Source organism: Populus alba, chromosome 1 (assembly GCF_005239225.2).
Source record: "Populus alba chromosome 1, ASM523922v2, whole genome shotgun sequence".
NCBI lineage: Eukaryota > Viridiplantae > Streptophyta > Magnoliopsida > Malpighiales > Salicaceae > Populus > Populus alba.
This window is the reverse complement of record NC_133284.1, coordinates 25211479-25227669: the sequence shown is the minus strand read 5'-3', so window position 1 is coordinate 25227669 and position 16191 is coordinate 25211479. Positions and strand designations below refer to the sequence as shown.

Sequence of the window (16191 nt, the reverse complement as noted above, 5' to 3'; positions counted from 1 at the left end):
CTTTTATGAGAAATATGGTAGCAAAGCTAGTTCATGTTGACAACATCAGGACTCTATCCTCAGCCATCATTAGTATTGCCTCTAATTATGAGCTCCATCCCCAACATTGGTTGCAGTCAATATTACTAGCAATGTCATCAACAACTCTCATAACCAGGAGAAAATGCAAGCTAGCAGCAATTGAAAGGACCCTTCTTTCCTTTCCTCCTCACCTAAAGTAGCAGCCATCGGCATCAACTGCCCACCTTGCATGTCCAGCAACAACTTTCTCTTCGATCAAGCACTTGTAGTAGCACTAGTGTTATAGTGCAACAACAACAAATGGTATCGAAAAGCTTCACCATGCTCCTCTCATTTTCTCATTAAAGCAACGTCTAGAAGCCCTTCTTCACTCCACCAACACTGTCTCCATCGTGAACAACAAGCTAGACCATCAATCGTGAGCAGTGCAACCATCTCCCTAGCCTCGCTTCTAGCAGTAGTTGGTCCAAGGTAAGTTCTTCTTTCCTTGTTTTGATAAATTTAATTACATTTTTACTGTTGCATGCATGTGTGAATTACTCACGATGCAATAGTGGCAGAACTGGTTACTGGTTTGGGTCACTAACTTGATGCGAACCTCGTGATCACGTGGTCACGCAACCATAATCAAGATTGAGATTTGATCTTAAAAAGCCGAAATAGGTCTGATAGGAATGTGACACAATGGAAACCCGTTCCAAGGCACCTACACTATTGGAATGAGTAGAATGACGCCACGAAGCCAGTTAATCTTCGATAAGTCAGATTCAGTTCGTTCAAGAACTGAAAAATGCAAGAATCACTCTCACACATTAAAACTGAAAAATTCAGAATAATGATCATCAAAGCTCTGAAATTTTGGCTTATATAGTTCTTGAAAAATTAATCCTAATGGACCCCTTATGTGGACTTATATGAGGTCCACTCAAAACTAGCCCAAAACCCTAAACTGAAAAGCCAATAACTTAATCCAAACAAGCCTTGGATCCTAGCTGAAAACAAAGTATTAATTAAGCCCAAACAAGCCTTGGGCTGTAGCTATCAAAATAAAAATAAAGCGCCTAATATTAAATCCTTGTTCTGCCATGAGAAGAAGAGAATGAAGTAAAATATTACATAATTGATTCAAGGCTTATTTATAGCCTTCCATGCAGACTCTTAATCCTAGAAACAAAAGGAAAAGGTAGCCACCCATATTGTATCCAAGTTGTAGTAGGATTCTTTTGTTTCCTTTGTTGTCCTCACCTCATGGCCCAAATAAGGTTGTATTGGACCCCTCTTACACATGGATAAGATGTACTAGGGTCTCCTCTTGATACTTCAATGGACCTTTCAATTCTGACTTGGTGGAAACCTTCAAAACCAATGCATTCAATGCGTCTTTCAATGTCTTTGTCTTAGACCGAGTCATTGGACCATTTGGAACATGTAATGGGTTCTTGCTGGTGTTTCTAGGCTGGTCCACATCATCCTCTCTATCCTCGAAAGGATTCAACCTCGAATCAAAATCCGTGTCAAACAACGTAAGATCAGCAACATTACAAGTAGCACTAACACTATACTCACTTGGAAGGTCAATTTTCTATGTGTTGTCATTGATTATCTCTAAAACCTGAAATGGACCATCACCACGAGGCTGTAATTTTGATTTCCTTTCATTAGGAAATTGTTCCTTACACATGTGCACCCAAACCCAATCACCGGGTTGGAAAACAACCAGTTTACATCCCTTATTTTATTTAGAAGTGTAAATTCTATTCTTTTTCTCTATTTGCAGTCAAACTCCTTCATGGAGTTCTCTCACCATCTTTTCCTTCTTTTCACCATCTAAACTTACCCTTTCTTCAAAAGGTAAAGGAATTAAGTTCATAGGAGTTAGTGGATTAAAACCATAAACAATTTCAAAGGAGAAAAACCAGTGGTCGAATGCATAATTCTATTATAAGCAAACTCAACATTATAAGCAAACTCAACAAAAGGCAAACATTCTTCCCAGCTTTTCAAATTCTTTTTAAATTACAACACGTAAAAGTTGGGATAATGTTCTATTCATTACCTCAGTTTGTCCATTTGTTTGCGAATGACATGTTGTCGAAAATAAGAGTTTAGCTCCCAACTTTCCCCATAAGGTCTTCCAAAAGTACCTAAGGAACTTAACATCATGATCTGACACTATACTTTTAGGAATGCCATGCAAACATACAATCTCCCTAAAGAACAAGTCTGCGATATAAGTTGCATCATTTGTTTTATGGCATGCAATGAAATGCACCATTTTAGAAAACTTATCAACCACAACAAAAATAGAGTCTCTACCTTTCTTTGACCTAGGTAAACCTAAAACAAAGCCTATAGAGATATCTACCCAAGCTTCAGTAGGCACAGGTAATAGTGTCTATAGTCCATGCGATTGTACTCTAGATTTTACCTTTCTACAAGCAATGCATTGTTCACAAACTCGTTGCACATCTCTTTTCATTTTTGGCCAATAGAAATGCTCATGCAATACATCCAAGGTTTTTGCAACCCCAAAGTGACCCATTAAACCACCCCCATATGCTTCACGAACAAGCAATTCACACAAAGAACTAGCAGGAACACACAATTTATTCTCTTTGAACAAATAACCATCCATCAAATAAAACTTACCAAAAGCCGAATGTACACATGTATTAGAACATACATGCACGAAAGTGCATCAGCTACGATGTTCTCCTTGGCTTGCTTATGCTTGATTACGTAAGGAAAAGTTTCAATGAATTCAACCCATTTTGCATGCCTCCTATTCAACTTACCTTTTCCTTTCAAATGTTTCAAGGACTCATGATCCGAATGGATTACGAACTCTTTTAGCCACAAGTAATGTTGCCATGTCTCAAGTGCTCTTACTAGTGCATAGAGTTCTTTGTCGTAAGTGGGATAGTTCAAGGTCGCTCTACTTAACTTCTTACTGAAATACGAAATAGGTCTCCGATCCTGCATCAAAACAACACCTATTCCTATTCTAGACGCATCACATTCTATTTCAAATGCTTTCGTAAAGTCAGGTACAAAACATAATTTCTCTTTCAAAAAAACAAATGCCAATTCTTATTCCTCCCCCCATTTAAACCCAATTGACTTTTTAACAACTTCATTTAAGGGCACAACTATTGTAATGAAATCTTTCACAAAATGCTTGTAAAAACTAGCTAACCCATGAAAACTCCTTACCTCACTTACCGATTTGGGTGTAGGCCAATCCCGGATGGCCTTAACTTTCTCCTTATCTATCTCGATACCCTGTGCAGTTACAACATAGCCAAGAAACACAATTTTCTCCATACAAAAGGCATACTTTTTAAGATTAACATACAATTTCTCCCTACGCAACACACTAAATACATTACATAAATGATCAATATGCTCAGTTAAGTTCTTGCTATATATCACAATGTCATCAAAATACACAACCACAAACTTACCTATAAATGTAGGCAACACATGATTCATTAAACGCATAAACATACTAGGTGCATTTGTAAGTCCAAACGACATTACTAACCATTCATACAAAACATGCTTAGTCTTAAATGTTGTTTTCCACTCATCACCTTCTTTCATCCTAATTTGATGGTACCCACTTTTTAAGTTAATTTTAGAGAAAATACAGGATCCATGTAACTCATCTAACATGTCATCAAGCCTAGGAATGGGATGTCTATACTTTATCGTTATGTTGTTGATGGCTCGACAATCAACACACATCCTCCATGTTTCATCCTTCTTTGGCACAAGTAGCACGGGTACAGCACACGAGCATATACTCTCACGAATGTAGCCCTTTTCTATCAGCTTATTAACTTGCCTTTGAAGCTTTTTTATCTCCTCTAGATTGCTTCTATAGGCTGGTCGGTTAGGAATTGAAGCTCCGGGTACAAAATCAATCTGATGCTCTATCCCCCTCAATGGTGGTAATCCGCTAGGAGTATCGTCGGGGAACACATCATCAAACTCCTGTAACAAAGAAATTGTAACACTAGACACAATATGATCAAGATCATTAGTATTAAAGTAAGCCTCTTTGTACACAAGTAAAATTATTGGCTTGTTAGTGAAATATGTAGATCTGACCTCACCCTCTCTAGCATAAAAATTAGGTTGTTTCTTTAATTTTTCCACACAATTCTCATCACCCTCGTTGACTTTTTTCACTCCTCTTGTCTTACCTCTACTCTCGGCCAAATCTGGGTGTTTTTAAGTTGTGGTCGAATGGTTTGATTTGTTTGGAGTGTTGGCCGAATATTTGCTTGTGTTTGGATGGGTGGCCGAATGGGTTGTAGTGGTTTGGGTTCTAGCCAAATCTGATGGTCTTTTCTCCCCTTGTTCCTCACCTTGATTTTCTCTCCCCATCACCTTATGCTCACTTTTTAGCTTTATTTGATCATCATACACCTGTTTGGGTGTAAGAGGTATAAGAGTGATGGTTTTACCATCTTTTACAATGGTATACTTATTTTTAACCCCATCATGAATTGTTTTCCTATCATATTGCCATGGTCTCCCCAACAAGATGTGACTTGCTTGCATTGGTATCACGTCGCACAGAACTTCATCAACATATTTCCCAATCGAAAATGGAACCACAACCTGTTTAGTCACTTTCACTTCACCACTATCATTCAGCCATTGCAATCTATATGGTTTAGCATGCTTAGCAGTACACAAATTTAGTTTACTAACAAGGGTGGCACTATAAACATTAACACAACTTCCACTATCTATAATTAAACCACACACCTTGCTTTGTACATAAAAACGCATGTAGAAGATGTTCTCCCTTTGTTCATTAGTTTCATCTTCCTTGACCTAAACCTAAAGTGTTCACCTTATAACCAAGGACTCCTCAACCAGTAATGCTAACTCATCCCCATTACTATCCTCCAATGGTGGCATGCCTTCACAATTAGATATTTCACTTTCATATTCCACATCACCATTATCTTTAATCATCATGATTCTCTTGTTTAGACACTCTGAAGCATAATGTCCATGTCCCTAACACCTGAAACATTAAACATCAAAAGTATGTTTAGGTTGAGTTTCAAATTTACCTTTGGCATTAGTAGGGACATCAACTTTAGCCTTTGGTGGTTCAGTTCTAGAAGGAACAAAGGATCTCGGTCGGACAGTACCCTCTCTCTTTAGATTTGGCTTCTAAGATGATGACGAACCCGAATTAAACGCTGGCCGAACATACCCCTTCCTAAATTGTCTCTCCACCTTCGTCGCCATGTGAACCATGTCCTCTAACTCCACATAGTGTTGTAGCTCAACTATATTAGCAATGTCTCGATTCAACCCATTAAGAAATCTAGCCATGGTGGGTTCTCTATCATTAATAACATTAGCCCGAATCATTGCTATCTCCATCTCCTTGTAATATTCATCTACTGTCATATAACCTTGATTCAAACTTTGGAGCTTCAGATATAAGTCTTTGTAATAGTGGTTTGGAACAAATCATCTCCTAATTATGACTTTCATCTCCCCCTAAGTCTGAATGGGTCGCTCCTCATACTGATCACAATTTGATGCCACCAAATCAATGTATACTCTGTAAACTCAATTATCACCAATATCACCTTTTTTTTGTTCATAATAGCTATGGTAATCAAAAATCCAATCTACCTTTTTCTCCCATTCTAAATAAGCCTCGGGATTGTTTTTACCTTAAAAGCTAGGAATTTTTAGTTTAATGGTGTCCAAGTCCCTATCCATATCTTCATAAGTGCTTAAGCCATGAAAATTCACATTCCTCCTAGCCTTGTTTAGTCTAGACCTGATTCCTTGGCCAGTTGATGCAAAATCATAATCATCTTCACCGACATCTATATTTTCATCAACAAACTCTTCAAAATCAGATTTGACATTTTGTGGGGCCATACGGACCGTATTTTCCCAGCGATGAGCTCCACTATTCTGTTGCTTTATCAAATTCACCTCATCTTTTAGATCCTTGTACGTCCTAGTCAACAGCTCAAGGTGCTGGCCTATGGCTCGTAATTGGAAAGCTATGTTAGCGTTTTGTGTCGTCGATTCGTTGTTTTCAAACATTATTTGAATATGTAAAAATTTGGTTAGTAGCACAAAATATATCCTCCACACTCTCGTGTATCACAAAAAAAAATAAAATTCAAGGCTTTTTCACTCTAATAAACTCACTACGCCTTTTACCTCACAATTTGCTTTGTTTTGGTTTAGGAACTGAAATCAACAAATCAAAGTCAGTAGCCTTCGCAGCGCACTCTAAATATAATTTTTAGACTCAAGAATCACCAAATATACTGAAAACAAAGCAAAACAAAACTACGAGTACAATTTTACGAGTAGCAATGCAAATTCATACGAATTATAGACGAAACGAAGACACTAAATAAAATAGAAGCGAATGTTAAGGAAAATAATTACTTGACTCCTAGATAACCCAAATATAGCAGAAACAAAAATATTTGGACAAAACTAAACAACAAAGATCATGTTTTGAAACTTGAGGCAAATCTAACCTATTACATATTTTTTATGTAACAGAATTGAAACCCTGACCAAACAATCTTGAAATGACCTCAAATTCAATAGTTAGTATTACAATACTATGAAAACACCAAAAATCAATTTATAGGTTGTTCTATAATGTCTAGGTACCCAAACCCCTTCTATGATCAGTTTGCGACAGAATTGAAACTTCAATTAAAACCTCTAGAAGTTGATATCAAAATAAGCCCAAATTTAATATATGGTGCGATATCATACCCTATACATAGAATATGAAGTTTTAATTGATTCTAAGTTGATTTGCTTATGGTTCACTAATAGTAGTGTTTTTGCGGCAAAATTGAACCTCGAATTAAAACCTCAAGCAAACAATATCAGAACAAGTCCAAAGTTGACATATGATGCGATATCACCCCCAATATACTAAATATGAAGTTTAAATAGATTCTGAGGTGGTTTGGTTATGGTTCACCAAGAGTTGTGTTTCTGCAGCAAAATTGAATGATCCTTCAAATTTTCAACTAATGCCCTCTTTAACTCTTTTTTTTTTGTTTTTTGTTTTATATACTGATATGATCAAAGATAGTAATAAGATGAAATATAATTATTATTTTTTTGCTTAGATGACACAGACACGAAGAACAAAAAGATGGACGCAAACACTGAAAAACTTAAGGGAACACAAAAAAACAAAAAACAAAATAACTGAATGATATGACCTTGTTTTTAGAGAGCCTAGCCTCTGATACTAACTGATGTGAACCTAGTGATCACGTGGTCATGCATCCCACAATCAAGATTGAGATTTGATCCTAGAAAGCCGAAATAAGTCTGATAGGAGTGTGACACAACGAAAACCCGTTCCAAGGCACTTGCACTATTGGAATGAGTAGAATGACGCCATGAAGCCAGTTAATCTTCAATAAGTCAGATTCAGTTCGTTTAAAAATTGAAGAATACAAGAATCACTGTTAACCGGATTGGGCCTGGTTGGATCCAGTCTAGCCTGTACAGCTGGGCTAGATCCAGTCCAAAAAAAAATTAAAAAAAAGAGTTTTTGTTTCATTTAATACAAAATTTTATGGATTTATTCACTAGCATCAGAGTTAGGAATACCACACTTTCTAGGTTATGCAATATTTACCAATTTTAGATTAAACCATTAATGCAGCCCGCCTTACGTACAACGCTTAAAAGGTGATAACATCTTCCTTTTCACTTAACCAATCTTATACCATAGAATATTTGTTGACCAGTCAGGGTTCCTAGTGACCATAATACTAGGTGGCGACTCCTTGAACTAGACATTTTCCCTTAAAAAAACAAGATGCTAGAGATCTGTTCTTTTTTCTAGAGATTATTTTTTTAATCGATCGCCACGATGTTCAAATGTGACAGAATGGTGACTCCACCGGGGATCTCTAAGACTAAGCTTTGTTATTTGTCTTTTTATTGCTAAAGAATATTTGTCGTACAGGTTTTTTTCTTTATCATTGCTATTTTATGTTTATCAAATTTTTGTTCTTTTTACTATTTTAGCATGTATAGTTATTCATGTTTATCATGCATATATATTGGATATGGATCTAAGGCCTTTACCCATCACTAATCTCATTTTTAATACGTGTGGCATCAACTTTAAAATAAGTCGAGGAGTAACGACACCCCAACGGCTTTAGCCTAGGTAAGGCTCGCGAAACTATCTGACTCTCATATGATTGTTTGCTCAATAATGGTCGATATGCCAAACTGATATTACTCAAGGCCTTTATCTTCACACTACTTGTAAACCTTATATCAACCTTTCGAGGATGATCACTAAGCATGTGAAAGACCTTTGAGACTATATATCAAAACTACCTTGATACATTTAGTGATTATAACCTATCCTTTAGGTAGATCCCTATGTAATTTCACTAAGATAAGCTTAACATGTAAGCATACTTATTACGGGGCAACGACGCCAAAATTTGTTATGATGTCGCGGTCACACAAATTAATTACCCTAGCTTCAAACACAACACACAAGATAGTATAGAGCAAGCAAAGGGTCGATCCCACGAGGAAGATTTAGTTCAGATTTTTATGCTATACGTTATGCAATTTGGGGGGGTTGGATGTTATATAGGCTAAAGAAAAATAAAACAGAAAACTATCAAACAAAATTTAATAAAATCAGAAAATTATCAAAAGAACAAACCTTGGTCACAATCACACATCCACCTATAGAAATCAGAACTGATCCTTGAAACGAAATTCCAGTTTATATTCTGAATTTTTATCTTTTCTTAACGTTGGTTAATTAACGTATCCATCGTATAACTAACCCTAACCAATAAATAATCACAGTGTCCGCACTAATGATTTAATCCAATGGCAGCCTTAAGATCTAGATAAATTCATTATCTTAACAACTAAGTTGTCTGCTTATGTTGCTTTGATCGAATGTTCTCCCTAAGATTAATAACGTAGATCCGCTACAATTATTAAACTCAGTTGCTTCACAAGTTCATATACCACAACTCCGGTCTTGATATCAAACTTAGCAATAAATTGTGAAAGTATTAAATCAACAAAGACATTACCATGGGGAACAGTTTGCAAAGATTGCAAAGCCAATGTTGATTCGTGCACGTTTTGGGGAACACATATGTGCCTCTCCATCTTTTCTATCTCGGTAAAATCATAGCTATAGCTCAAGGCTACACTTAATCCATCCTCACACTCAAAATCAAAAACTTGCTGCACATACTTATCAATTTGGTTATAGCATGTGATAGAATAAACATTGCTATAAGGATATTTCATTGCATCATGAAAATTAAATTCAATCTTTTCATCTCCTACTTCTATAGACAAAGTATCCTTACCACAATCAATCTTTGTATTGGCAGTTTTCAAGAATGGTCTCCCAAACAATATAGGAGTGCTGTTTGATGAATCACAAGAGTCATGTTCCATATCAAGAATATAAAAATCACATGGAATGATCAAACTATCAATCTTGACTAGGACATCTTCTATCACACCAAGTGGGTAAACAAAACTACGATCCGTAAGTTGTATTACAATGCTAGTTTTATTCAAAGGCTCAAGACTAAGAGAATCATAAACATGTTTGGGCATAACACTAATGGATGCACCTAAATCACACAAGGCCCTTTTAAAACTAGCATTACCAATAACACATGGGATAATAAACGCACCTGGGTCCTTTTGCTTCAAAGGCATATTCTTTTGAACAACAGCAGATACAACTTCACCCATACTTACCATTTCATGACCTTTCAGTTTGAAAGCTCTCTTGGTAGTACACAACTCTTTCAAAAATTTGGCATACTTAGGAATTTGTTTGATAGCATCAAGTAAAGGAATGTTGAGTTCTACTTTCTTGAAGACCTCTAAAATCTCTTTTTCTTTGTCCTCTTTCTTTGACCTAGAAGAACTCATAGGAAAGGGTGGAATTGTTTTAAAACTGGAATTCATTAAGTGAGGAGTTACCTTTGGAGTGTTGGTCTTCGTTTCAGTTTGTGGAGAAGGAGGATGTTCCTTCTTTGTACTCAATTCAGTTTCTATCTCTTCTTCTTCCTCCATCTCAATTTGTTTTAACCTTTTCTCTTCAAGTTCTTTCCCACTTCACAGCATGATCGCACTAATATTCTCTTTTGGATTCAATGCTTGGGAGGGCAAGTTTCCATTCATTTGTGCTTCCAATTTCCCCACATTTGAAGCTACTTGCCCCATTTGCTTCTCCAAGTTGTGAATACTTGACCTTGTTTCCTGTTGAAAAGACATGACATTTTGTTGCAAAGTCACAGTGTTAGAAGCCAAAGTTTTCATCATCTCATGAAGATCATCATTGGATGAAGACCCTATAACATTGGAGTTTGTGAATGGAGGGGGTTGTCTTACTTGATAATTCTGTTGGGATTGAAATCCATTGGGATGGAATTGTCGACCTTGATTGCCTTGTTGAGGTTGGTTCCCATACCGTAGGTTAGGATGATCTCTCCATCCAGGATTGTACGTGTGGGAAAAAGGATCATACTTACGCTGAGGTTGTCCATTAAATGCTCCATCAACTGCATTAGCTTGTTCAATGTAATCTTTTTGCATTGTTAGGCACATATCTGAAGTATGTCCTTGTAAGGAGCATATGCTACAAGCTTTCACCTGTTGTACATTGCCACAAGCCAAAGAACGCACAAGAGAAGGAAGATCATTAACTTTATTCTCAAGGTTAGAAATACTTACCTTATTTACTCGTTTCTTTGCGAAGTCTCCACGAGTGCCAAACTGTTTCGAGTTGGCTGCCATGTTTGAGATTAATTGGCGTGCAGCCTCGGGTGTCTTATCTACCAATGCCCCTCCACTTGCAGCATCAATGATACTACGGTCAGTAGGTATCAATCCTTCATAGAAATATTGAATGAGCAGCTGATCAGGTATTTAATGATGAGGGCATTGAATACATAGTTGCTCAAATCTTTCCCAATACTCGAAAAGTGTCTCTCCATGAGATTGTCGAATCCCACATATTTCTTTTCTTATGTTGGCAACTCGAGATGCTGGCAAATACTTCTCAAGGAAGATCTTTTTCATGCCATTCCAAGTTCCAATTGAACCTGGAAGAATGAAGAAAAGCCATGCTTTTGCTGCCCCTTTTAAAGAGAAAGGGAAAGCTTTCAACTTAACCTGTTCTTCGTTAACTCCATTCGGTTTCATGCCAACACAAACCATATGGAACTCCTTGAGATGAGTATGAGGATCTTCTCCTGCAAGACCATTAAATGTTGGTAGCAAATGTATAAAACCAGATTTGAGCTCAAAGTTTACACTATTGTCGATGTTTATGCACAATGGCTGATTTTCCACGTTAGGAGCAGTAAGCTCCTTGAGTGTTTGTTGTCCTGCATTAGCCATGGTGTTGAGGCGAGCTTCCTTTCGTAACCTGCGTAAAGTATTTTCTATTTCGAGATCTAACTGCACTTGACTTTGATTAGGAGAACGGGTTACTGGCATAAAGCATCAAGAAAACTCAAAAGAAACCAACCACGCAAGAGATCGAAAACAATGCAAATTGTACGAAAATCTTACGTTAGAAAACTAAAACTGCCTCAAAACCCTAGAAAACAGCGGAATTTGGCCTTGATAGAGTGGGGTTAGTGGTATACCACTAGTCCTGTTTAGAATGTCGTTTACCTTTAAGAAACAAAAGGCCGAAACCTAATTCCACCAAAAAATCTGTTTTGAACAGTACCGTTGCTCCAAGTGAACAGTAACGCCGCAAGCAAAATTATGTTTCTTTTTTTTTTTTTCAGAAATATAAATAACAATCACAGCAACTAAAAATAACAGTAAAAGCACAAGAATAAACTAAAATTACTTCCCCGGCAACGACACCAAAATTTGTTGCGATGTCGCGGTCGCACAAATTAATTACCCTAACTTAAAACACAACACACAAGATAGTATAGAGCAAGCAAGGGGTCGATCCCACGAGGAAGATTTAGTTCAGATTTTTATGCTATTCGTTATGCAATTTGGGGGGGGGGGTTGGATGTTATATAGGCTAAAGAAAAATAAAACAGAAAACTATCAAACAAAATTTAATAAAATCAGAAAATTATCAAGAGAACAAACCTTGGTCGCAATCACACATCCAACTATAGAAATCAGAACTGATCCTTGAAACGAAATTCCAGTTTATATTCTGAATTTTTATCTTTTCTTAACGTTTGTTAATTAACGGATCCATCGTATAACTAACCCTAACCAACAAATAATCACAGTGTACGCACTAATGATTTAATCCAATGACAGCCTTAAAATCTAGATAAATTCATTATCTTAACAACTAAGTTGTCTGCTTATGTTGCTTTGATCGAATGTTCTCCCTAAGATTAATAACGTAGATCCGCTACAATTATTAAACTCAGTTGCTTCACAAGTTCATATACCACAACTCCGGTCTTGATATCAAACTTAGCAATAAATTGTCTATAATAATAACTTAGAGTCCACTCTAGCAATTAAAATAAACAATCATAGGAAAAATAAGCATAGGAGAACAAACATATTCATCATATAAACTGAAAAGAAAAGGTAAAATAGATCTCACAGTTCTTGAAATCCGAAGGTTTTCGTGTCCTTGCAACCAAGAAAATGAGTTTAGTCTTGCATGTTTGTTGAACAACTAATCAAAAAGATGGAAGAATGCATGATTTAGGGTTTCTTAGAGTAGGGGGGAGTTTTTCTCCTCTTGGGTGGCTGCCCCCCTTCTCTTCTCTTATTCTTTTTATATGCTAGGAAACCCTAATCTCTATTTTACAAAATAGTCCTCCCTTAAGTAGACAATTTACATTTAAGTAGTTCAATAACTATTTTCCTAAAAAAGGAGAAATAGCTTTGCATGAAATCTTCAAGCTTTCACTTAGAGGAGCTACATTGCTGAAATAAAAACTTGGATGTCAGTTTAGATGCTTCGGAACGTAATCTGGACTCGTTTCTTCACGAAACCTGTTTGCTGGCAGAATTCAGTTGTCATCTTTGAAAAATAATATCACCCTCATATGACATCTTTTTTGGCTGAAATTTGGAGCGTTTATAGGACTTTGAGTCAGGAATCCAAAACAATTGAGTTTGCATCAATTGGACTTTTGTAACTTTAGATATTCAAGTCGGAATGACCGAAGGTCAACATTGGCAGATTGCGAGATTTGACTTTGAAAGCTGCCATTTCCATGCTCTTCCTTATTTTATTGTCTTGCCTTAGATGTCCAGAAAGGTATGGATGTTAGCTTTTTAATGCCACTAGAATCACTTCATTTCGACCTTTAGAGCTCACGTTCTGCACAAAACATCGACTGAATGTCAAATCTGCCAATTACCTTCAATTTACTCCTTTTTGCATCTTTCATCCAAAAGTGCCTTCAAAACATAAAACAAAGAATATCAAGGCATTTTATATTTAAAACATAGGCAAAACACTAGTTAAATGTGGGTGAAAGTATCGAATAATATGGTTGCATCACATCCTTATTACGGGGCTTTCGGGTGACATAATGGTTGTTATTCGTAAGGTAACAATTGTTAAGTATTGATTTGAGTTTGAATCCTTGTAAATGACCAAAGGAGGTTGCCCTAGACTGAATGTCGGTGAGATACTACTACTTAAAGACATTAGATGCAAAATAAAAGACACCAAGAATGTGGCTGAAAGCTCAAATGACAAAAGGCTAAACAGACCTCCTTTCAACATTGCAATGAATATCATATTCAGATCTAACCACACATCCAAAGAATAGCGATCGTTATGTCACCCCCTGAAGAGTGAATCCATACCTAATACTTTGCATTCATACTCATGCATGTTGAACATATACTTATGAAATTGTCATAAGACTACACGAAAAGGTGAAATATACCCCCATTAAAACATATTTATAACACGCGGTTGTGAAAAAAATAGGAAACAAAGAAAGAGCTCAACTAAACGCCCAACATAAAAAAAGAGTTGGGCAATTTGAAAGAAGATGTCGCTAGACTTGCTAGCCTACTTGAGCAAGCTCTAAGATCTAAGTCGGGAGAAGGGATATCCTCCCAACCAACATTTACAACCCATATTTCATTGATGCTTGCAGCTCTCTTCAATCCACTAAACTTGGGGCAATTAGAACCACGCCTAACCCCTAATACGCTCTGCATTTCCCAGCTCAACCTATATACCCAATGAGGATTCCTCATGTTGTTAAGGAAATTAAAAGCATAAACATAAAATAAAAATAAAGATTACAAAATACAAAGAAAGAGAGTGATCTTGATTTGAACAACCAAGATGCCTAAATGTATAGCAAATGCCTCCTTTTATAAGCCAAAATTTGGAACTATTGATTTAATGATTAATTGTTGAGTGGGTGGCCACATCTTGACTTGGTGACATTCCTTATCTTCTTGTCTGAACGAAACGTCATTGATAACATCAGAATTTAAACAGGCTTAACTCATGAAAGTTTTAGGAAATTGTCTTAGCTTTCTAAGGAAAAAAATTAAGGTCATTTAAACTTCTAGAACTCGAGATATGGGTTGAACACTTAACAGTGTCTGGGATGCAAGACAGATTCGGACTTCTTCGTTGTTGCTACAATTTGGACTTGAAAACGGTCTTTTTAAATCTTGGACTTCGCATGAAAGTTTTAGGTATGTGTCTTAGCTTTCCATCCATATAGAGCAGACCTAAATCCAAGATCTACAGCTCCAGATATGACCCAATGACTGAACTGTGTTCCAGTTTGGACTGAACCAGCATCTCTTTTCTAAGTTTGACCCTTTCTTTGTCTTTCAAATTTCAGACTTGTTATTATAAAACATATTTTCGTAAAGGAGTTATTGATATTTCAAGTGCAAAATGATGATATAAAACCTTGATAAAAATGCACTTTTAAGTATTAATCACCTAACGTAGTCATTCCTAAAGAAGTTTAGGGTACCAAAATTCATCAAATACACAGGAACCCAGTGCCCTATAACTCATTTCAAGGCGTACTACAACAAAATAGTTGGGGTGGTCTATGACGAGAAACTTTTCATTCACTTCTTTCAAAATAGTTTGAGTGACGTTGCCCTTACTTGGTAAATGCATTTGGGTAATACTGTGGTAAAAAAAAAAAAGGAGGACTTAGGTGATGCCTCTATTAGGCAGTATAAGTTTAATTTGGATGTGGGCCTTTATAGGTCAAGCTTACAAGCTATAGAAAAGGACAACAAAGAGTCCATAAGAGAATACACTCAAAGGTGGTGTGAGACAACCGCACAAGTCAATCTTTTTTTGTTGGAAAAAGAGATGGTTGATTTGTTTGTCAACACTTTCAAGGCCTTATACTTTGAATATCTGGTTGGAAGCTCTGCACAATATTTTTTTGACTTGGTTGCTATAGCCTAGAGGATTGAACAAGCCATCCATTTAGGAAAGATTTTTTAATCCATTGAGAAGAAAAGTTTCACTTGAGCAAGGAAAGAAACTGAGGTTCACAATATCGAAGGTGATTACAAAGACGGGAGAAAGAGCTACCAAAACAAAGACATCTAGAGATCACTCGTCCTAAAGACGAAGCTACAATGTCATTAGGACAAGACTAGTCCATATGTGACCTTAATTGACTATTGGAAAGGTGCCCCTTGTCGAGGAATTCATAGGAGAAGGACGGTTAGAAGATTCCAGAAATTTAAATTGATGATTGCTAAGTGTTTATGTGTCACCTTACTAGTATAAGGTCTTTGTTGTTTTTTTCTAGAATTTCAATGAAATAATAAGTTTGTCCTTCAATTGTGCTTCGTCTTTTGATTTACAACCAAAATATCTTGAAAGGGGTTCCCTCTAAGAACTAACAAATACACTTTTGAAGCATCGCGTGATTTCATAGACGCAATTCATCTTTTTTACCAAAATTTGTTTCCCCATTGGATTTTTCAAAAATTGAACTTGTATTTTGAGTTCAAAAATCATTTGATGTTTATTTAAAATGATATTTTTAACATTCTACTTGTAGAATGACATATGTATCAAGCAACTTGTTTATTGAGGTGACTAAACTCTAAACCAAAATACATGAATAGAAAATAAAATATCATGCCCAC

General features: G+C 36.4%; 1 non-coding gene and 1 pseudogene across 1 annotated transcript; one reads left to right on the top strand and one right to left on the bottom strand.

The window, feature by feature from the left end:
• The window catches only part of LOC140954870 (uncharacterized), a 45893-nt pseudogene that overhangs the window by 9955 nt on the left and 19747 nt on the right, over window positions 1-16191 (bottom strand).
• Window positions 11003-11109, top strand: LOC118047011 (small nucleolar RNA R71). Its single transcript, XR_004687273.1, has one exon. It is a non-coding gene; the product is annotated as a small nucleolar RNA R71 (small nucleolar RNA).